This window comes from Melospiza georgiana, chromosome 2 (assembly GCF_028018845.1).
Source record: "Melospiza georgiana isolate bMelGeo1 chromosome 2, bMelGeo1.pri, whole genome shotgun sequence".
Classification (NCBI taxonomy): domain Eukaryota; kingdom Metazoa; phylum Chordata; class Aves; order Passeriformes; family Passerellidae; genus Melospiza; species Melospiza georgiana.
Genome location: NC_080431.1, coordinates 60766505 through 60788190, shown reverse-complemented (window position 1 = coordinate 60788190; position 21686 = coordinate 60766505). Strand labels below are relative to the sequence as shown.

Genomic DNA, 21686 nt, shown 5'->3' with positions numbered 1-21686 from the left:
TCTCCTTTCCCCTTACTCTTTCCTGCTCTCCCCACTCCACCTAATGCACTGATGCTGATGCTCACTGAATTCCTTTGTGAGGCAGATCAGTTTTCTTAATTTTTTTCTCCCATTTTCTGCCAGCCAGTCGTGAACCTGGCAGAAAATGAACCACCTTAAACCAGACTGGCTGTGTTGCCAAATCAGCCCTCAGCCCACCCCAGTGCTGACTCCAAGGGTGTTGCCTCCTGTCCCCCACCCCCAGGGCTGTGCTGCAGCCCTGCTGCTGCTGCAGTTCCATTGCAAACTCAGGAGAAGAGCTTTGTTGTCCTGTTAGTTTTTTGCAAGGCTTGGGTGGCTCCGAGCAGGTCCAGCAAGTGCTGGGGCCCCTATGAGCAGAGCAGGAGAGCAGCCCTGCTGTGGGATGGCAGCTGGAGTGGTTTGAGCAGGGTTAGTGAAATGAATTGGCTGTGGTATGGACTCAGCAGCCAGCAGGGCTGGGGAAATGAGGGAGCAGGCTGGGACTGAGGGGAGGGAAAGGACTGGAGAATCAGACTTCCCCACCCATGGTCAGTAAGGTACAACTTGTGTGCAGTCTGTTCCCTGATGGCAGCAGCCCAATGTGTGTAGGCAGCCACCAAAGCCCACTCCAGGCTTAACAATGGAGCTCCTTGTTTTCCTGTTCTGAACTCTGATAGTCTCCAAATCCCAGCTCTTGGCCGAGGAATTGAAGGGAGGTGGCTCTTCTGCAATGTGCCCATCCTGTTGTCTTGAGCTCTGCAATTTGAAAAGGAACTGCTTGGATCTAGGGACTCTTGATTTTTATGGCTCAAAGGGCAGCAGATGCAGACAATCTGCAAATAGACTGCTGACTGTGTTTTTGTGCACTTACATATAGGTATGTGTATGCATATTGATACATACAACTGCATAAATCCATGGAAATTCATGATCTACAGAGAGTCACACTGCCTGGGCTGCCCCAACAGCTGAGGTTTTCTCAACTGTAATGTTTCTTCAGTACAAATTGGGGGGGAAAAATAAAATGGAGTGTATAAATATTACTTAAATTGTGCAGTCTTTTCTCATGATGATTAGAAATTATGCACATGAAAAGCCCCCTTGGTCCATGTAAATGTGCTCAATTATATTTATTCAGAGAGCAAGCTGATGTGCTATGCAAGCTGCCATTTTTATCTGACCGCAATTACTCTTTTTCATGGTTGGGATTCCTCAGGTCCCACGGGACAGATATCTTCCACGGTGTCATTCACAGGAGCTCACATCAAACTGCTTTATCATCTGTCTGCAGCGTTTCACTGCTGTTATCAAGCAGTAACACAGCTCAGAGAAGCAACTATTGTGATCCCAGAAGATTTTGAATTTATGGCTTAAAATAATCCAGCCATTTGAAGAGTATTTGAAGTCATCTTAACCAATTGGTTGTACTCTACTCAAAGATGAGCAGGTTATTGCTGTTAGCATGCCTAATGCAATGTTTTTGCAGGATTTTCAGTCGCTAGTGACTTGAGTATAGAAGATAGTCCTCATAATTTAAATGAAGGAGAAATCAACTTCATAGATTAACTTGATATTTTCCTGGGCAAGACTGTTTGCTTTTCATGATGGATTTGCCCTGACTGCAGCCATTTATTTCTTACTAAATTAGCCAGCCAGCAGCCATAGATGAGAGAATAAGTTGGTTCAGCTGTAATTTACCTAGAGCTCCCCTACATCTTCACAGTACAGGTTTCTTTGTGAGGCTGTGTCAAGCCAGTGTGATGAGAAGAGCAGCAGCCAGCCAGCAGACAGAGCCAGCTTCTCAGTGTTTACTGGGACACAAGAGCTGTCCCACTTTAACTGCACTGATAACAGTTTAAGTGACCCAGTCACCGCTTGTGTTAGTGGAAAAGTGACTGTGTTGTTACAGCTATTCAAGCAAGAAGATACCTAAGTTAGTATCAGATAGCCTCACACTGGGACAAGCATGTCAGCACTTGAGTTTTACCCAGTGTAACTGAAGTTTAAGGTGGCATTTAAATAAAAATAGCTGCTAGGACTACAGTAGTTATGTAAATTAAAAAACAGAAAAGAGAAATAAAACCAAAACCCTAAAACAAATGAAAAACAACAACAACAAAGAAAAACTCCCACAACCCACAATAATATATAAAAATCACACTTTCAACTGCAATAATTTTGCTCATGAACTGTGTGCAGGTCAGACCTGGAGTGCCAAGGAAAAGTTCCCTTAGGAGACAGCAGCTGATGCATCTTACCCAGTCAGAGCTGGGCATGGGGAACTGCCTGTCTCTGCCCCCAGGCTGCAGCTCCAGCCCCTTCTCCTGTGCCCTCAGCAGTGCTTGCAGCCCAGGAGCTTCTCTGTGGACCCTTCATCATGCAGACCCAATCTGCATCCTCCCTGGTACAAAAACCTTTAAAAAATCTTCTGGAGCTAATAGCCTTTAATATGATGTTGCAGCTTTTGCAGCTTTATCTGAGCACGGGAGGAGAGGCTATTTTTTCCCCTGACTTTCATCATTCCCAGATAATCTGCAAAGCTGAACACCGATTGTGACTCTTGCTTATTCCTGGAGAGAAATGAGCCTTATGCAGCTTTCTGGCATCCCCAGCTTTGTATTTATCACTAAGTGCTGCCAGGGGCACAGACTGGCTATATCCATGCTGCACAGTGCTTGATCCTAGGCTCCCATCTGGTGCCCCTGTGGCACCAAGACATTGGTATTAATGCAGAGATGTTTTCTTTTTTTTTCCTTCCCAACCTGTGCTGCCTGAGCAAATGTAAAGCTGTGCAGCAGCCCACAGGAATGGTGTTTTATTGCATGAAACAGGGTGTGGATTGCATGACTTGGAGTGAAGTTTGTGGTTGATTAGCCCCCTGTGACAGAGCTGGCAGCCTGCACAGGGTTATGGAAATGGGAAGCATTCCCATCTCTGCTGCTTGCTGGGGACAATCCCTCCTGTATGGGACTGTCCCATGCAGGATTGTGCCCAGGCTACACAGCACCGGCCTTGCAGCACACTTGCAATTAATCAGCAGGGATGATCACCAATCCAGCTGGCTCCCTGGTCCCACCGTGTCTGTCAGTACAATCAGAGCCACTGAGGTATCCTGGTGCTTGTTCAAACACTAGGGATGAAGCCTGGATGTGCAGCAAGAGGTGCCTCCAGTGTGCCAACCATCCATGCTCCTAACGACAGCGAGGGAAGACCTGGGGGCCTTGGCAGGTCAGCCGTGGCCAAGGTGTGTGGCTGTGCCATTCCCAGCTCCATCAGGGCCCCATCCAGCCTGGTGTGCTCCAAGGCAGGCTGTCCCTGCCCTGCCCCAGGGCCCCCTCTCTGCCTTCTCTTTCCAGCTCTATATGTGAGGCTATTCTGCCACCTCTCTGTGGCTGCAGCAGCTTGTTCCTAAACACATTGACAAAGTGGGTTTGGCTTGAAACTGCTCTGCCTGCTGTTTATCAAAGCCATGCCCTCTTCAGTTTCTCATCATTTTCTTTTACTCTTTGCAGCATAAACAACTATTCCTTTGTTATGCCTTCTGCTTGTGGGAGCTGCCTAAGAAATCTTTCATTGAACATTTTTATAGGCTAGAGATCTCTCTTCCAAATGTTGAAGAAAAACAAGTTTATGTGAATTATCTACAGCAGATAATTTCAGTTCTGCACAGAATCTAAAAATAAAGAGAAGTCCACATTCTACAGCTAAGTAGCTTTTAATTAGGTGTGATAACAGCATGAATTATCTTTTAAAGTGCAATAGTTCCATGACCAGAAGTCAAAGGAAGAGAGCAATGATTGTTTGCAAAAATGATTGAGGGAAGAAATGTGATGCTGGCATGTATCTTAGTTTTTTTTCCCCCATATAATAGATCAGGCTGATTAATATTTTGGGTAAATTTGGACCTTCTCTGTTATTGTCCCTGTTTTAATAGGGCCAGTGGGTCCTTTCAAATACTGATATAAAAGAGGGCAGTGAAAGCCTGCTAAGTCTCTGTTGTCAACAGCTTCATGGTAATGCCTTTGGACAAGACAAATGGCACTGCTGCTTCCTGAAAATCAGTGGCTGAGGTGTGGGATGGCTTAATTAACTTCCTCTGAATCCCCTCTCCTTATTTTAGCCATAGATAAGCTCAGGGCCTGAACATAAATAATATTGTGAATTGTGAGCTGAGGTGCAGCCGCATCTCCTGTCCTGCCTGCTTTGCTGGGAGGCAGGAGGGTTCATGTCCTAAATCACCCCAGATAAAGCAGCCAGTGCCTGGTTTGTCAGGGTTTGTCCTCCTTTGTGCTGGCCAGAGAGATGCTCTCAGTGACTTTACCAGCTGAGATCCTTTATCTTCATTGTCTTTGTAACTGAAGCGTATCATTTAGTCCAGAGTGGTGTGGCTGGGTGTGGGGGAGGAACACAGCTTTATTCAGCAGGAAGACAAACCTTAAAGGAAGGTCCTTTAAGGATAAGAGACACCCTTATGGTGCCACAGGGATGGTACTTGGCACTTCAGATTGCAGACAGATGCAAGCACAGTGTGTTTGAGCACAGGCAGAAATAAGGAAGTTATTGTGTGCCTGGGAAATAAGGATATACCCTGTGACAGTGGCTGTCCTGCCGTGTGAGGCTGTGACACCAGCCTGACCAGGCAGGCACGAGGAAGGCAAAGCCTTTCCTCAATACTCCACTGAATCCCAGCTGCCAAAGGGCCAGGCTGGCACTGGGATGCAGATAATGGACATTTCTTCCCAGGTCTCCCTAGGCTCCCAGGCACTCTGTCTCATACCTCTGTGCAAGCTCCTGGCTGCTCTCCCGGTGTCTCCAGGCATCACTGCGGGGGCCCCCAGACAGGAGGATGCTGTGCATCATCTGGCCGGCCTCACAATCCAGGAATCCCTTCATCACCCCCTCCTGAACACATCCTCATGCATTTGCCCAGAGGACTTCATAAAAATTAATTGAGTTGCCCAGCATTAGACACAGATCATAAAACTCCCATCTGATCTCGTGCCTGCTGCCGACGTTAACAGCTGATTGAAACAATGAGCGCCAGCTCACCGGGAATGTGACAATGCCCGCAGAGAGAGCCGTAGCACGGGCTGTAGGTGTAGATAAGGCTGCAAACGCACAATACAGATCCTCTGCCGGTACCACAGAGCTCTCTTTGCTACGGGAGTAAAACCCTTGGGCTGCAGTTTAAGCATAGCAAAAGTGACGGAGATTACTCTTCGAGTTACAAGTTTTGCTGAGAAGAAAATCTGTCTCTTGCTATTTATTTAAATAAATAAACATTTATTTGTTTGTTTTTCTATTATCTTGCTTATTGTAAACTGAAAGAGAAATGAACTCGGAGTGAGGGAGAACTCGCGGGCAGCCAGGCAAGGAGCAGAAAAGCCGTGCCACGAGCAAGTCCCGTTTCTGCCTGATGCTATCAGAGGCACTATTACGCAGACGCTGATCCTAAACATTTCCCTCCCCTATCGCCAAAAACATAAAACCAAAACCAGAACAAAATTCCCATTCGGTAACGTGCTAACAACCACCTACGTGCTTCCAGGGCGCTAGCCGGGATGGAAAAGCCAACCGAGGCGCTAACCTGGAGAGGCGAGCGGGCCGGGGCGCGGCAGGAGCGCGCACAGCCGTGCGGCCGGGGGTTCCCGCGGGCGCGGGCGGAGCGCGGGGCGCGGGGCGCGGGCGGGCCCGCAGGGGGCGCTGCTGGGCGGCGGCGCTCGCTATAAAAGCCGGGCCCGAGCGCGGCCCGCGCCGTCCGTCCGGCCCGGCAGCGGCGCAGGCGGCGGGAGCGGCACCGGCAGCGTCAGCGCCGCTACTGAGGCAGGTGAGCGCCGCGCACCCCGCGGGCTCCGCTCCCGCCTCGGGGGTGTGCGCCCCTCCCTGCCCCGCGTCGCCCCGGGGCTGCTATTGCTCCACGCTCACCGCCCCCGGGGCGCCGGGAACGGGACACGGGCAAAAGCTCCAGGAGACGGGGATGGCTCCCGTGAGGGAGGGGCGCGGCGGGGCTGGCGGATGCTCCTGTACCCCTGCTGCGGGCAGGAGATGGGGGAGCGAGAGCAGCTTGTCAGGGTGTATAATATTTGTGATGAAATCCATTCAGGCAAAAGTTCTGGGGATGTCAATAACCGGACTGGCTGGAGCGGGCTTTGCTGTCCGTGCGCGGATCGGAATTGCCAGCGGGGCGACAGTGCCTGGGGAAACAGGGTCCCGGCAGGGCTGGGGACCCCGGGACAGGGCCGAGCCTTCGGCACGGGCCAGCGGCGGGCTCAGGGCAGGTGCCGAGCTTGCCGGCAACCCACGGGCGCGCAGGGCTGAAGTGCTGCTGTTACTCTCAGCCCCGTCCATGGCATCTAACAGCATCCCATTATTTTTCCGAAAGATGACGGAAGGTAAAGCAGCTACTATGAATAAAAAGCTGCGTTTTTCTAAGAAGGGAGAGCTAAACGTGTGGAAGATAGGGCAGCGAATCCAGGTCTTCCTACTCAAGTGAAATGCCTTTGCGTGAAGAGCTGTTCATCCAGATCGGTCGTTTCCAACTCTGTTTAAATGAGTGCGAGTGCCCTTTTGCTCTTCGCTTTAGCTCCCTCTCTGTCTCTGCCGCTGCTCCTTTCTCCCCGGTGCCCATCGCTGCCTCCCGAAGGTGACAGTGCCGAAGGGGCTTGTGTGCCTTGGCGCCCGCTCCCTACAGGTGCCTCTGCGAGCGAGCCAATGATCCCAGGTTGCGCTAAGCATGAAAAGAGTAAGCCAGCGGGAACCTCGATATTTATCATTGCATTAAAACGGCGAAAGTAAAAAAAAAAAAAAAAGAAAAATAAACATCTCTCTGCGGATCAAGCGTTAGAAATATTTGCTTGTAGTAAGGCATCGGTAGCAAAATCATTTGCCTGTCAAGTGTTTGCATGCAGGTTAACTTTGCAACGGATGGCTGCATTAAGGAGGCACTTGGCAGCCGATAAGCTGGCTGTAATGTGATGCATAAATGCTTTGTTTTGGTTTGTGTGTGATTTCACAGAGGGATTGTTTTATGCTCCTTACACCCAGTGCAGTGTTTGAGAGTTTTATCGTTTCTCATTGCCAATTTCAAGCAGGGTTGTGGGCTTTTCTGTATCCCATGCTACATAAACCCTTTACTGGGTCTGCCTGTTTGCAATGCAATTAAATATGCCCAGCTACTTGTCTCCTATTTATGCAATCCGTGGTGGAGAGCAGCGCAGCCAGTGCTGCCGGGGAGCGGTAGGAGAGAGCTATGTGTGTGCAAATGAGGGTTAACTTCTCATTCCACGGTGTTTAGCTTCACCTTCATTTCTGGAGAATCAGCTCTATTTTAAGGTACAGAAGGGGGATCCTGTAAGTAACTCTCTCGGTGCTGCACTGTTAGTTTGGAAATTGCTACCTGGGAATAGGTGGGGTGTGGAGATGGGATGGGACACAGACACCGAGGAAAATGCTTGCAAGGCTGTGTCCATGTGGTTATCTGCAGTAGCTTTTGATATGGTACCATGTTGCTCTGTATATTTTTCTCTTTAAGGACAGAGGTGGATATTTGACTACTGTTCTAACAAATGGCAAGTGTAGGGTTGGGTCGGATAAATAGGTTTTAATTTCTTTAAAGCTTTTTCTATGGTAAAATTTTCTAGGGTGTTATCTTTTATTTTAGTGATAGCAACTGTAACAAGCAGGAAAGCAGCTTTAAACTCATGGCCTTAATTTCTGGAGTGTGTATGTTTATGCAAAATACACTTATGTTCTAGTAAGCAATGCTAGCTATTTAGGAAGCTAGGAGAGGAGAGCTAACAGCAGAAGTGCAGCTTCCACAGCTGTAAAGCACATCAGAGCCTGTGCAGGGAAATTCTAACCAGTGAGAATTAGTCCTCTCTCTGAAGTTAGGAAAACCAAGATTTTCAGCTTTCAGTGTATGTTCTCAAGTTCATTCAGGAAGTACCAGAAATCAGCGTAGGACAGAGTTACAGCCAGTTCCACTTAAATATGTGCTCTCTGGAAAGTCATACAATGGCAGGTAAAGTGAGGCACAGTACAGCAGAGACTCATACACAGTGTTTGGTTCAGTATTTGATTGAAGGCTCTGCAGGAGAAAAGATCTAGGTGTAATAGTGGACATCTGGGTGAAGGTATTTGCTGAAATGCCAGCAGCAAGCAGTGCAAGAGGATCTCCTCTCCTCCTCCCCTGTCTGGATGCTGAGGCTGCTAAAAAGACTATTGAGACACAGCTGATTTAGCAAATGCTTTCCCTCCACAAGTACTGCATTTTATCTGAAGTTATTTATAATTATACTGACGTTGTTTAAATGCAACTATTACCAAACCTGCTGCAGTCAGTTTTGTTAAGGAAGTCATAAGCAGCTGAAACTGAAAAGAAAGTAGCAAAGGAGGGCAAAACTTCAGTGTATGGTGCTTTGTTCTGTACCTGAACTTTTTTACTGCCAACTCAAACCTGTTGAAACAGTTTTTCTTTAGGAAAATAATTCAGATGGATTTTGCTGTAACTTACTCTGGCACTATCCTAATATAAGTAGCATCCTTGTGAGCTTGGGAATGCTGTCACTTTCTGTTGCTGGGTATACATTTGATGCTGTTCTCTCTGTAAACCTGATTTGTTTGTTGTTCTGCCCACTGCTGTTATGTGGTATCATCTTGCTATTCTGGGTTTTCCAGTGGGGAACCGGAAAGAGGATAAGATCCAGTGCTTCACCTAATGAGACCAGAAAGATCTCCAGAATACAACCAAATGCTGGAATCACCTGACTGGCCTCTGCCAATGACTTCATAAGAAATATTTTCTTAGTAAGAGTCAGTAGGCTGCAAAGCAAGTGGAGAAATGGCTAGCTGCTATAATTTGCTGTAACTTGACAACCAAGTGATTTATACCAATTAAAGCTCTGCCTCATGTTACTCTGTTATGACAGAGAACCAGGTCATTATTTTGCAGCCAAATGACATATATGTAAAATGTTGAAAGCATGTGAAAAATAGTCCAGCTGTTAACCCAGCACTGCCAAGTCTACCATGTCTCCAAGTACCACATCTACAGGTCTTTTAAATACCTTCACCTATGGTGACTCCACTTTCCTAGGCAGCCTCTTCCAGTGCTTGACAACTCTTTCAGTGAATTAATTTTTTTCTAATATCCAACCTAACCTATCCAATCCAAACCTCCCTTGTCACAAACTGAGACGATTTCCTCTTGTTCTGTTGCTTATTACCCATGAGGAGAGGCCCACCCTCACCTCATTACAACCTTTTTTCTGTGCAGTTGTAGAAAGCAATAAGGTTCCCCAAGACTCTTTTTCCCCACGCTAAGCAGCCCCAGCTTCCTCAGCTCTCCTCATAAGACTTGTGTGCTAGACCTTGCTTTTTAAAAGACTTTATCTAAGCAGTTGCCTTAGTAATTTCTTAAAGGATTTGTATTTTCTTTTTAAATTAAGAGGGTACAAAGCTGACAGTCAGGCAAGCAGTTCCTAAGCTCCTGATATAGTGAATCTTCACATTTTAGGGCAGGACCTGTCTTCTGCTCAAGGAAAAGTAAATGTCACTTTTGTGAGTAGTGTGGCATAGCATATAGTGAACCAATGGTGCATTGGGTGGAAGGTGAGGAAATCCAAGTTTTGTTCCTATGTAAATATGGGAACTTTGGTTTAAGACCATGCCTGTGCTAGCTCACTCCTACAGAGCATTTGGGGACTGTGGATGGTGAAGTCTGTTTTGTTCCAGCAGAGGTCTCAACATCAAACATCTCTGAAAATGGCTTAATCCTCAGAAGCATCTGGTGTAGCAGCAGTTACCAGGCTTTTGCTGTTAGTGACATAGCTTGCAGATCAGTGATTTTATGCAATCCACAGAACTAGCAAAAGCATCCCAATTTTCTTGGGTTGCCCTCCTGGCCTGCAGCTGTGGCTCTCAATTCAGATGTTGGTGTAATACAGGTTGCTGCTCCTTACATGAGCCTGAGGGCTATAAACTGCTTTAAAAACAGCTGCTGCACGGGATACAAAGCTGGAAGAAAGGCATAACTTGTTCTTCTTTGCACAGCTGTGAGTCTCACTTCTTGGGCACAATCACCAAGCACTTGCAGGAGAATTGCTTCCCTTTGAAATCACAGCTAAAAAGTAAACAAGCCTCTAAAACAGATACTGGGCAAATTAGTTTCTCTATTAAATTTTACTTTTTGAATTTTAACTATTTGATTGCTTATTCTAAATGAGTTGGCTTCCATGTTTATTGTCCTTATGGAGTGCTCTATGTTATGGCAAAACACTAGGGCTGTCAAAGAGCCAGTCTGGCAGGCAAGGGTAGCTCAAAGAGAGATGCTCTGATAGTTCTTTTGCCCTCTGGCCTATTTTCTCTGCCAAGTTTCACAGGGGGCACATGGAACAGCAACCTTTCAAGCCACCTGTGATTTCAGTCTGAGGCAGGTCTCTCAGTAATTCTCAAATTCATCCTGCCAGAAAAATTCAGAGAGGCCATTACCCAGGTAATGTGTTTCTGTGCTCCACAGTATGTTAGTGTTACTGGACAAGAATTAGATTGTGATGGGAGAAAAATATAAAGCTTTGTATTAAGTATTTCTGACCTTGATGCAGTTTGTTCATGCCAGAATGCTGGGAGGAATCATAATGTGCTATGCACAGGCAGATGCTGGGCACAGATAAGAAACTTAAAAGTAAATGACACTTGACCGTGTAAGACCTCAGCAGACTCATGCTCTAAGGATGAATTTGTTCCTTCTGGTCCATCAGACCATGGGGATCTTAGGTCCTTCTCTTGCTGCTGCTGCAAAGTTGCTTTGCTCTTGGTGTGATATAATGGTGAGGCTTTAAAAAGGAAGGAACAGTAACACAGCCTCTGGAGACCGTTCACATGAGCTTTGGTGGACTCCAACAGCTGCATGAACAAGACTAGAAATGTCAGACCAGGTACAAGTGCTTAGGACAGGTTTGCTGTATCACCATCACAATCTGAACAGCTTGTTTGGGGTTTAATGCTAAAAGGATCACAAATATTTAGTATGAGCACTGAAACTGGACTGTTTCTTCAATGTGCTAGAAGGTTGAGGGGCAAGGAGAATAGATAGGAAATCAGCTCTACATCAAAATAGTGCTCTTCTCCTTTTCAGATCTCAAACTAAGAAAACATTGGGGAAAAAAAAAAGGAAAAATTCTTTGGATGTTGTTTGTAAGCTGGAAATTAGTAACTTTCTAAAACAAAACCAGACTGGCTGAAGTGCTAATCTTGATATGATGGCAGCTTGATTAAATGATCAACCAGGACTCCCTGAAACACCTGCGTCTCTCCATCCTTGATACTGCTGGAGCATGCCCCATGTGTGAGTTAAGTGATTTACACAAACAATGGAATTTCCTGCATTGATATGCATGTTTTTTAAAGTAATATGTGTAAGCATAGATGTATCATGCAAAATTGTGTGCATTACCATCAAAATTGTTACAGTACAATCTAAGACGACAAACTCTTGAGACTCTGGCAAATGAGCTTGCATTTTTCATTGATGAAAGCCCAAGTGTCAGGGTGGCTCACAGCCACCATCCAGTCCAAGCAGCAAAGTTCAGAGCGAGGTCCTCAGCCTTTATTCATATGAGTAATCCTTAAATGTCAGTAGAGGCAGCAAGATACTGATGCTGAAACAATGAAAGGCCTCAGGCTTGGTTCAGAAGGTGAAAGCTGTGCTCGTCACCTGGTGGGGAGGTGGAAGAAGTTTTCTTTCTTTTTCTGTATCTAGAGTGAAGTGAGAGCTGAGTCATTGTCCCTATAAGCTACAGCATTTTTAAGGTTAAACTTGGATTTAGAGTGGAAAACATAACACTGAGTCTGACGGAACCCCACTGTTCATTTTCAGCTGCTCAGCACTTTTAAAAAATCAAATCACAGAAAAGCTGCCCTGTTTGATTGTTCCTATTACATAATAGCAACATCTTTGGGATTTGAGAGAAGCCATGAGCAACATGTCCCTTACATAACAAATCTAAGTTGCTTTAATCCCTGCTGTGCCGCTGCTGACCCTGGGCAGCCAGGAATAGCCTGGGAGTGGTGCTGAGCTCCCCAGGCTCTCCTCTGGGGCTGCAGGATAGCCATGGAGCAGAGGTCCTCTGCTCTGAGGGGTTTTCTGCCAGTCATGCTTGCTGGATTTACAGTCTTTCTTCTAAAAGATTGCAAATAGTGGTTGAAGCAGGAGCCCTGCCCATAAAAAGTCCTGCCTTGCTCCTCAGGAGTAGACCTGATCCTTTACTACTTCCATTTTTTTTTTTCCTGAAACCATCAGCATTTACCTCCATTTCCAGCTGAAAACTGGTCATCTTATGGTTTTGGTACCTTTGTTCCTGTGCTAATTTAAAAAAACACCCAAAAAAACCCCTGAAAAACCTAAGGCTAGATCAGACTTTTGGAGCAGGTCCTTGTGAGGCTTTCTCCTGTCTCTGGGATGATGCCATGTCTCGATGCCTTAAGGGATGTGCTGGGCTTGCCAGGGTGGGTGCTGTGGGGGGAGAGCTGCAGCCAGGTATCATTCTGAGGTCAGGGAACACCTGTGACCCCTCCCCCAGCTTTGGTGGGGTGTGGGGGCCTTGTTCCTGCTCTGTGATTTCATGGGATGGGTGTGGGTGTGATGTTTCAGGGGAAGGATGGCTCATGGAGCAGAAAGGAGGCTAATGAGAAAAGTTTGGAGCTTGGTGTCCATGCAGAGGGTCTGACCCTTCTGTCATAAGTTGTCATTAATTAAATCTTTTTATTTAAAATGGGTGGAAGAGTGTGGAAAGGCAGCTCAGCCCTGCCCAAGGGGTATATGTGTGTTGCTGGGTGCAGACGCAGATCCTGCCTCTCCATCTCCATGGGAGAGCTCTGCACTGCCCTGATCACCTGGGCTGCCTCTGGTGTAATCGGGAGCATTTGAAGAATGATGATGTGAAAGAAGCAACATTGTGGGATTGTTTGGAGGGAAGGATTGAGGCAGCTGTGCACAAAGAGACCTATCCAATTAAAACTGCAGGGGAATGGAGATGGTGGCTAATGAGGCTGAACACACAACTTAATTTTACTGAGTTATTTGAAAAGAAGTAACCTGCATTGTTGGGAAATAGAAGATGGGGGAGAAATGGTAAAATGTACCTGGAATTTCATATTAAAATACAGATTTATTTTATAGCCATTAGTGTATGCTTGGCTAAAAGTTATTTTGGATTGGGTATTTTACCACATTCATGTGAAATGTATCATAAGTGGTTACCATCAGTTGCATGTGAACAAAACATTTTGAAAGACTATTTGATTAAATCTGTTTCCTAAAATACCATTTATATCTTACATCTTCCAATATTTTCCAAGATTTTAATCTAACTTTCCTCCACTTGGTCTTTACCACAAGGAAAAAAAAGACTGTCATGATCTACCTTTCCTCCCTTGCCTTTACTTCCCCATTCTTTCTCTCTTCCCTTTTCTCTATTATACTGTCAGATCTCACCTAAACTCCACCTGCTCTGCTGGTCCCACAGTAAGATCCCTTATCTTGGTCTTCCACGCACTCACATATCTTAATTCTTCACTTTAATATCTCCTGTCTGTTTCCCATCATAATATAAATAAATGCACATCACTGACATAATTTAAAAAAATCCCATATATTTTTTCCCCCTCTAAAATCCAAACCCAAAATATTTTTCACCTCTTCTTATTGTCTTTTTAAACTGGTTAGTGCTACTTGAGAGAGCCTGTTCTTGTTTCATCTCTGAATCTCAGCAGTCTGGTTCGGCCTTTTTTTTACCACTGGTAAAAGCACATTTCATGACTGCTTGTCAAATCTCAGGACTGGCTTTCTTTCCTTCTCTGCCTTGACCTGTTGTTTTTTGACATAACTCACATTCTCTGATTCCAGTGTTTAGTTTTTGTGATTGCAATCTTTTCCTGACTTCTGTGAGAAGTTCCTTCTGCATGCTTTCCGGATGATCTTCCTCACCCTTTCTTGTTTTCCTTCTTTCCCTCCATACTTTTTCTGGATGATCTCATCACAAGCAAATGCAGCTAAATCTCCCCAAACAACACCACATCACCCATGTTGCATCAAAATGTGGGAAGTGGACAAGGTGTCAAGTAGCACAGAGTGTCTGTAAAACAATGATCTCGGTAAATATATGAAAACCTGACTGGGTGGAATCTGTGCTTCCCCTTCAGTTTCTGTACCTAAATTTGACTTGAGTGTTGACTTACTCTAAAGATATTCCGGAGGAAGAGGAACGGAAAATGTGGAGTTTGTTTCACAAAGGTTTTGTAGCCTCTTCCCCTTTTAAGAGTAGGTGCATTGCTTCACTTCACTCAGTGCTAAGGCAGATCAGCTTATCTGTGAGCTAATGCCAGGAAACTTGGACAGGATCCTAATCAGAAGAGCAGGATGTTTAATCTTGAGCACTGTGTTTACAGAAGATTTGATGGTGTATGGCCTTGTTACCTACTCTAGTTCTAATGAGTCTTTTGTTTTGGTTTTTCTTTCTTTTTTTATAAGGTTTCCACCCTTGGACTGTCTTCTAAGGCAAACTATCACCAATGGAAGAAAAACTTGTTTTTCCAGCATTTTGGGTAAGCTTGTCTTCTGTATTATTAATGTCTGATTTCATCTTTTAAATGTATTTGCCACTAAAGAACTCTTTCAAGAAATCTTTGAATTTTTTTGAATAGTGCTATTTTATCCAATGAAAATTCCATTTAATGATTGTGTAAGCAGTAGAGATAAAGGTAATTTCAAAGCAGATCATGAGGCTTTTTTACTGTGGGAAATTATGGAATAAAGATAGACCTTTGCTTTCCTAATGTTTTTGCTTTGTTTGTTAGACATAGCATACACTGAAAATATGACTATGTAAACCAATGTACTATATATATCTAAAGTAAAGCCTGCTACTTTTTGAGGCATTGTAACACTATTTGAAGATAGTCTTTCATGCTCGGGAAGGCATAACTTTGTCAGTGGGGAGAAGACTGTGACATAGATCCTGGAAAAGCTGTGCTGTAGCGGCACAAGGCTGCGTTCATGGTGAGCAATAACAATGCCTGCTGAACTCTCTGTGCATGCATCTCCTGTGGCCAGGCATGATCCTGTCCCTCAAGTGATAAAAAACAGTTTGGCTGGACAAGTTCAGACATCAACAGGGCATAAGTTGATGGAAAGTTGCTCTTTCCACTGGGGAGACCCAAAGCCAAAAGCAGTTTCTCTGGTGACAGTCACACTCAGTCACAAATACTGTGATTATGGCTGGGAAGTAAGTGATTGAACTGGAGTGACACTGTCGTCTGGGTGGCACATACATCCTGGTCATAATCCTGCAGCATCAGGTGGCTAAACACCAAAGAGATCTTGTATTCATGGGCTCACAGGTGGCTTGTGATGCTCCAGCCCTGTTGTGTTGTCCCACATGAAAGCAGAGGATGCCCAGTGCAGTGCACATCTTCTCTTTGAGGACAACATTGCAGGACACTGAGTGATGCAAAGATTGTATAGAAATATTTTTAAATGCATTTCCATTGTTACAAATGGCACTGGTTTAAAAGTGGTTGTAACTGTGCCTACTCATCATTGGGGGTGTAAGTCTTGAAGCAATTGTGGTGCCTGCTGCAAAACTGGAAGTATAAATCCTCTGGCCCGTTCCAGAGTTGTTTCCAGAATAACATTTTCAAAACCCTGTGTTTTGTTTCAGACAGAATCAAATAATGTTTGGCAGGGGTAATGTGACTTTCACCTCTTGTACTGATCTCAGCCCACAGCTTAGGAAGATGATGGGTATATAAGAGCACAACTCTAATTGCATGAAATTAGTGTTAGTCACAGCTGTGCCTGCTAGGAGTCTTTCTGATATGCCATGGAAATACTGTTCTGGTAGTGTCACTGTTAATAACACTTCCTAGGAACAGGTTGAAGTGATCTATGTGGGGAGGTGTGGATCAAGAGTTTGAAGCTGCCCCTCCCCATTTGTGCATAGGGATAGATTTTTGCTGCTTTCAGCCAAAAAATCAGAAATTCAGGGGAGTGACTTGATAATATTTTAACAGTCATCCAGCAATTTAACACTGGATTACAGTTGAAAACCCATAGAAACACTCAAGACACTTTACTCTGTATCAGATGGATTAAGCATGATTCACTTATTGCATTAAATTCCTGAGGGATTAATAATATTTGGGTTGTTGTTTCCTAGGCTTGTGAAGTTAAAGACCAAAGAGGACCACATGAATATCTATTCTTCTTGCCTGCTCTGTGGAGGTCCAAGGAATTCATAGCATTTCAGTAGTAGTCCTTTAATTTTTATTTAGCACATCTTTTTGAAAGAGACCAGGTTTGATTTAAAGGGTGCCAGTAGTACTCAATCTACCATGCCACCATGAAATTTCAGTAAATAATGAGCCTTGCCTTCCAAGACAGCCTGTATCTCTTTCGAGCTTCTGAGTGTTGTACTTCACTTCTTTCCCCTGCTGGACTGACAAGGATTCTCTTATCAGGATGTTGATTCTCAGTGTAGTAATCCATTTAGCTAGTCACTTTTGAAATTCACTTGCTATGAGCAGTGTTGATTTAGTATGGTGAATCTTTTAATTCAGGATTTTATGTATAGCATGACTTTAAATCACTGCCTAGTGGGAAATTAGGGCTAGAAATACGTGCTGTCAGCACATACCATTATCAAATGGTGATGTCACTGCATACAAATGATCAGATTTACATGGCCAGGCCTGTTTTCCATACAGCTGTGTTGATTGGTGTTAATTATGTGACTGTCTTTCAATGCCTTATTGATTGTGTCCCATGCTAATCTTTCCCTGCTGTTGCTTACTACTGATGTCAGTCTAACTGCTTGATAGGTGCTTTGCTTATCCCACTTAACCCTTGTAAATGCTGCTTTGATAGCAAGTCTTTCCAGTCACCAGGAACCTTTAGTGCACCTATGGCTTTTAGAGTCATTGAATTAAAAGTTATTGATTCACCTGCCCTCTGCTCTTGAATGCAGGGTTTGAACTGAGGGGCTCTTTCAAGCTCTCTCAAGTCATAGTGGTATCTTTATCACTGTAACAAGTGAATAGGACACCTTGCATCTTTCTGAATGCAGAGAAGTAGTTGTCAAATCTGTCTTTTTCTGAATTTTTTGGTAATTTTTGTCTGGAATGACCAACTATTGAAGTCATTGCTTGGCATTCTCTTATTCTTGTTCATTCAGGGAGGAGCTCCTCTTGCCATAAACCTCACCACAGTTTTTGCTGGTTTTTGCTTCCATTGTTTGCTTGCATTTCTGCAATGTTAATTTGTATTCATTGCTAAGAGTGTCTTTCCCCCATCTGTTATGTACTATGCATTTGTTTTACAGATTTCTCTGCTGCTGCTTTCGCTCTCTGTAGCCAGGACTCTTCAACCATAAAAGCTTCCTTTCATGTCTGTAGCATAGTGACTTTCCTTTTTATTTTTGTCATGTAATAAAGCATTTCTTAGCAGGTCCTTTTATATTTTTGTATGTGACTATTTTCCTCTGCTCAGTTTAACATATGATTTGTTTTTAATTTTGTGAAATGGTCTTTCTAAATTATCCAAAAAAATAAATTAGATATTGGTTAAGATTCTACATTGTTTTCCATTTGCAAAAGAAATTAGAGCATTGCCCTTTGCCTGTATTAAATCATAATTTTCTGGTTAAATGGTTACCTGTATCCTGTAGAAGTTCAATATGATATTGGTTGGAGTTGGTATCACTGCTTGCTTATATTAAGCCCTGACTAAAATTTGCAGACTTTCCCAAAGCCACACTTTTAAAGTGGTCCTTCCAGAACAGATTCTCTGCTAGAATAAAATTCAATGTGACAATATTTTTCATACCTTTGAGGATACATACTTGAGAAATACCTCACTTGTTGGATTTCTAGCAGACCTCAGCCTCTCTCTCAGCTTGTCATTTGTCAATACTCCAGATTGTTTTCCTTCTTGGACATGTGGTATCCATGGCTTTATCTTCCCACTCTTTTTCTCATAAATAAGTACAGTGCCTTTTAGTGTTTTGGGGTTTTTTAATCGTGTGTTTGTCTGTTACCTTCTTAACCTTTAAAAGAATTGAGCTTCCTTTTTGAAAAAGGCAATTCTAATATTTACTGAAATGAAGCCCAACCATTGCCATTGCAAGCAAGCTTTCAGGGGAATGAACTGTTTGCCCTTTTAAAAGAGAAGCTATTCAAATACCACAGTATGGTGAAAGAATTGCTTTCTATTTCTAGCTCTGCAGTACACCAATCACAAGTATTTTGGCCATTTGTTTTGACATGGGGAAGCTCTTGCTTGCTGGTCAGACCTCTTGAGTTGGCAGCTCCCAGCCCATGTGGCCTTTTGCAAGCCAGTGGTCATTGCTTGGCTGCTGTGCAGACAAGGCAAACTTCCTGAGCTGGAGTTGGTGCTGGGGCTGGCTCTAGAAAGCAACTGAGGTCAAAAGCTGATAAACCTTCTCTTTTCTCCTTCCTTGGGAAGGCCTTGAAAGTAAAGTCATGAGAAATGGCTGTTACTGTGATAACCAGGTAAATGGTTTAGTGAAAACAGCATGCACCTAGAAATTAAATTCTCACCAGCTAGTGGCTGCTCAAGGTGTGATCTTGCTCTGTTGCCAGAAATGACTCTCACATACAGACTTGGGGAGGATCTGTAATGAGCTGTACAGACAGAGGATAGTTCACATGAGGTGATCAAATGCCTGAGAAGAGCACAGTATAATACTGAAATGTGTCATCACAAAGGTATTTTGACAGCTAAGTGCCATGAGTGGGGAACCTGCAGAATGACTCACTGTATGCATTCAGGTGGGTTGTGAAAGCCTTACTCAGCACTGGTGAGGCAGCACCTCAAGCTCTGTGCTCAGTTCAGGGCCCCTCACTGCAAGGAGGGCACTGAGGTGCTGAAACATGTCTGGAGAAGGGAAACAGAGCTGGGGAAGGGTCTGGAGCACAAGTCCTGTGAGGAGCAGCTAAGAAGTCTGGGGTTTCTTAGCCTGGAGAAAAGGAGGCTCAGGGGAAGCCTTGTTGTTCTCTACAACTGCCTGAAAGGAGGGCATAGCCAGGTGCAAGTTCTCCCAGGTAGCAAGCAGTAGGAAAAGAGAAAGGCCCTCAAGTTGCATGAAGGGAGGTTTAGATTGGGTATTAGGAAAAGCTCCTTCCCAGAAAGAGTTGTCAGGCATTGGAACAGGTAGCCCAGGGAAGTGGTTGAGTCACCATCCCTGGAGATATTTAAAAGATGTGCAGGTGTGGCACTTGGGGACATGGTTTGGTGGTGGACTTGGGAGTGCTGGGTTAATGGTTGGACTTGATGATCTTAAGGGTGTTTTCCAACCTAAATGAATCTATGATTCTACATCTCAAGTTTCTGGTTTCCCATCTATAATCACACAATTTCTGATTTGTTTCTAAGGAGCAGCATTCCAGCTGGAAACAAGTCCACAGAGCAGGAATTAGCTTGTAGATGTTTTGGGACAAGAAGACTTTTCATTCAGCATCGTGTGGCTTAGTAGCAGGATGCCTACTCCAAAAACCCTTCTGTGCAAAGAATTAGTCAAATAAAGTGAAGTTTATAAACAAAGATTAAGAAATAATTTGTCTGCAATGACAGAATAGCAACAACTTCATAAGCTCCTGGTTTAGCTTGCTTAAAGTTACTTGCAAAGAATCTTCTGATATGTTAATTATATTATTCATATTGTTTTTTCTGAATTTCAAAACAAAGTGTGACCTGGATTTCAAAGCAAAAGTGCATCAAAGCATGCTGTGCTTATTTTTCTTAATTAATCATGTATAAGCCAATTTTATGGCAAAACAGATAAATGAGGTGTCAGAGTATTTGTTTGTAAATACTTTGCTTCAAGATGTTAGTGCAATTTGGTTCTTACTTTCAACAAAATCCAGTCTATCAGTGTAGGATGAAAGCACAACGTGTTAACAAATACTGCAGTTAAACTCTAAATGGATATACCATAACTGGAACATACATTTCCTTTAGTTATTGTAGTATGTGTGCTAAAACAGAAAAAAAAAAAAAAGGCCATTGAAGCATTTGACTAATAAGAAGTGCCTGTGAACATCACATATGGGTGATTTTGCACAGTGAAGTTTAACAGCTGATGAAACATACTTTGATTTTAAATAGGATTTACTGAGTTCTACTGTGAAGTGTCATGGAAAGGTATGATTTTATAGCTCACTTCAGTTGTCCCTCTACCCCTGTCTAAAATGTCCTGGCATTTAGTATGTTACAAACACAGTATGTTAAGTGTCGCCATTACTCTTCATCTGAGCTTATGGCTCTTCCTCCTAAGGCTGCCGAGTGGTAGAGGACGCAGCTCCAATGAGAGAACAGCTTAAACTTTCTCAGTGAACCAGTTTTGAGAAGAGTTTTGCTCAAATGCAGAGTTTCACACTGAGGCAGAGTGATTAAAAGCCTATGGGGGAATCAAGCATGGGAATGGTTTTAAAGAAGATCAAGGGACTGAATGCAATTTTTTCTTCAAATGATATAATTAAAGAAACAGCATCTTCATTAGCATAACACACTAAATGATAAAAAGAATTGGACAGATGCCTAATCTTGAAATGCTTCTTAATTTACAAGTATACATTTTAAAAAGAAAGCAATTGAGGTCTGTTCTTTCTAGCTGCATGCTTGGCACATTGAAACTGCTGCTTATATAACTTACTGTCTCAAAGAGGGACAAAATACACAAAAATTAATCATGTATTCCAGGATACCATCCATATAATGTCAGTTGCACACGTGTATAGATGCTAGAACATCCACAGTGCTTGAGGTCATCTGAAATTGGATGCCTACCAGACAAAAGTACACATTTGAACTGTTCTCAGCTGGGGCCATATGCAGCCCCAAAGCAGTGAAAGACAGCTAGCATAAAAATGAAACACTTCTTTTATTGTTGATTTTGACATTATCTGGAAGGTGATTGGTCTGAGTTTATGTTGAGTCACAGAGAAATGTATTTGAGATTCCCATCAAATTTAGTTTTTAAGGAGAATTCTTCTGAATTCTTACAAAAATAGCTTTGTGGTTTTAATGAAATTGTGAATCAGATGTGTCAAGAAGGTGGCATTTATGTTGATGCCTCCATGACTTGCCTATATTCTGTTCTTGTCCTATATAAGCTGCAATGTTGCCGTTTCCTTTTCTCTTCAAGTTTCATGCTACTTCTGTTCCTTTACCAACACATTTGTAGACTCCCAAGGGCTTTTGAGATGAAACAAATCTTGTGAAGTCTGCGTTATGTTGCCACCTGTGAATGTGGGGAGGTTCCTTAGACTGTGTCCAGAGTGCTGAACAAGAGGTGAGTGTGTGGCAGGGAGGGATTTACTTGCCCTACTCTGTGTGGAGAGTTGTTCTGCACTGCCCAGCACTCAGCTCAGGGTCTCCTAAGGGGACCCACAGTGCCCTGTGCAACACAGTTATTGCTCCATGTGCATTTTTTTCCAGTAAATATTTGTGAAATATCGTGATCACCAGAGTATTTGGGCACACAGGGTCAGAGCTACTGACTTTTGAATTATTCCACCCACAGCCTCAATGCAAGGTAGAGGCTGGCTGCAAATTAATATTAGTTTTTCTAGCTGGAAGCAAACCTCCTTTTCTCTAGTCCTGAAGCTTCTTA

The 21686-nt window shown here is 43.8% G+C and overlaps 1 protein-coding gene across 2 annotated transcripts in view; it reads left to right on the top strand.

The window, feature by feature from the left end:
* Positions 1 to 5765: 5765 nt before the first annotated feature.
* Positions 5766 to 21686, top strand: part of MTUS2 (microtubule associated scaffold protein 2) — a 261088-nt gene continuing 245167 nt past the window's right edge. For both annotated transcript variants that reach the window (XM_058045826.1, XM_058045827.1), the window contains exons 1-2: positions 5766 to 5827; positions 14528 to 14601. The gene's annotated coding sequence lies outside the window, so the exon portion shown is untranslated. The remainder of the gene's footprint in view (positions 5828 to 14527; positions 14602 to 21686) is intronic.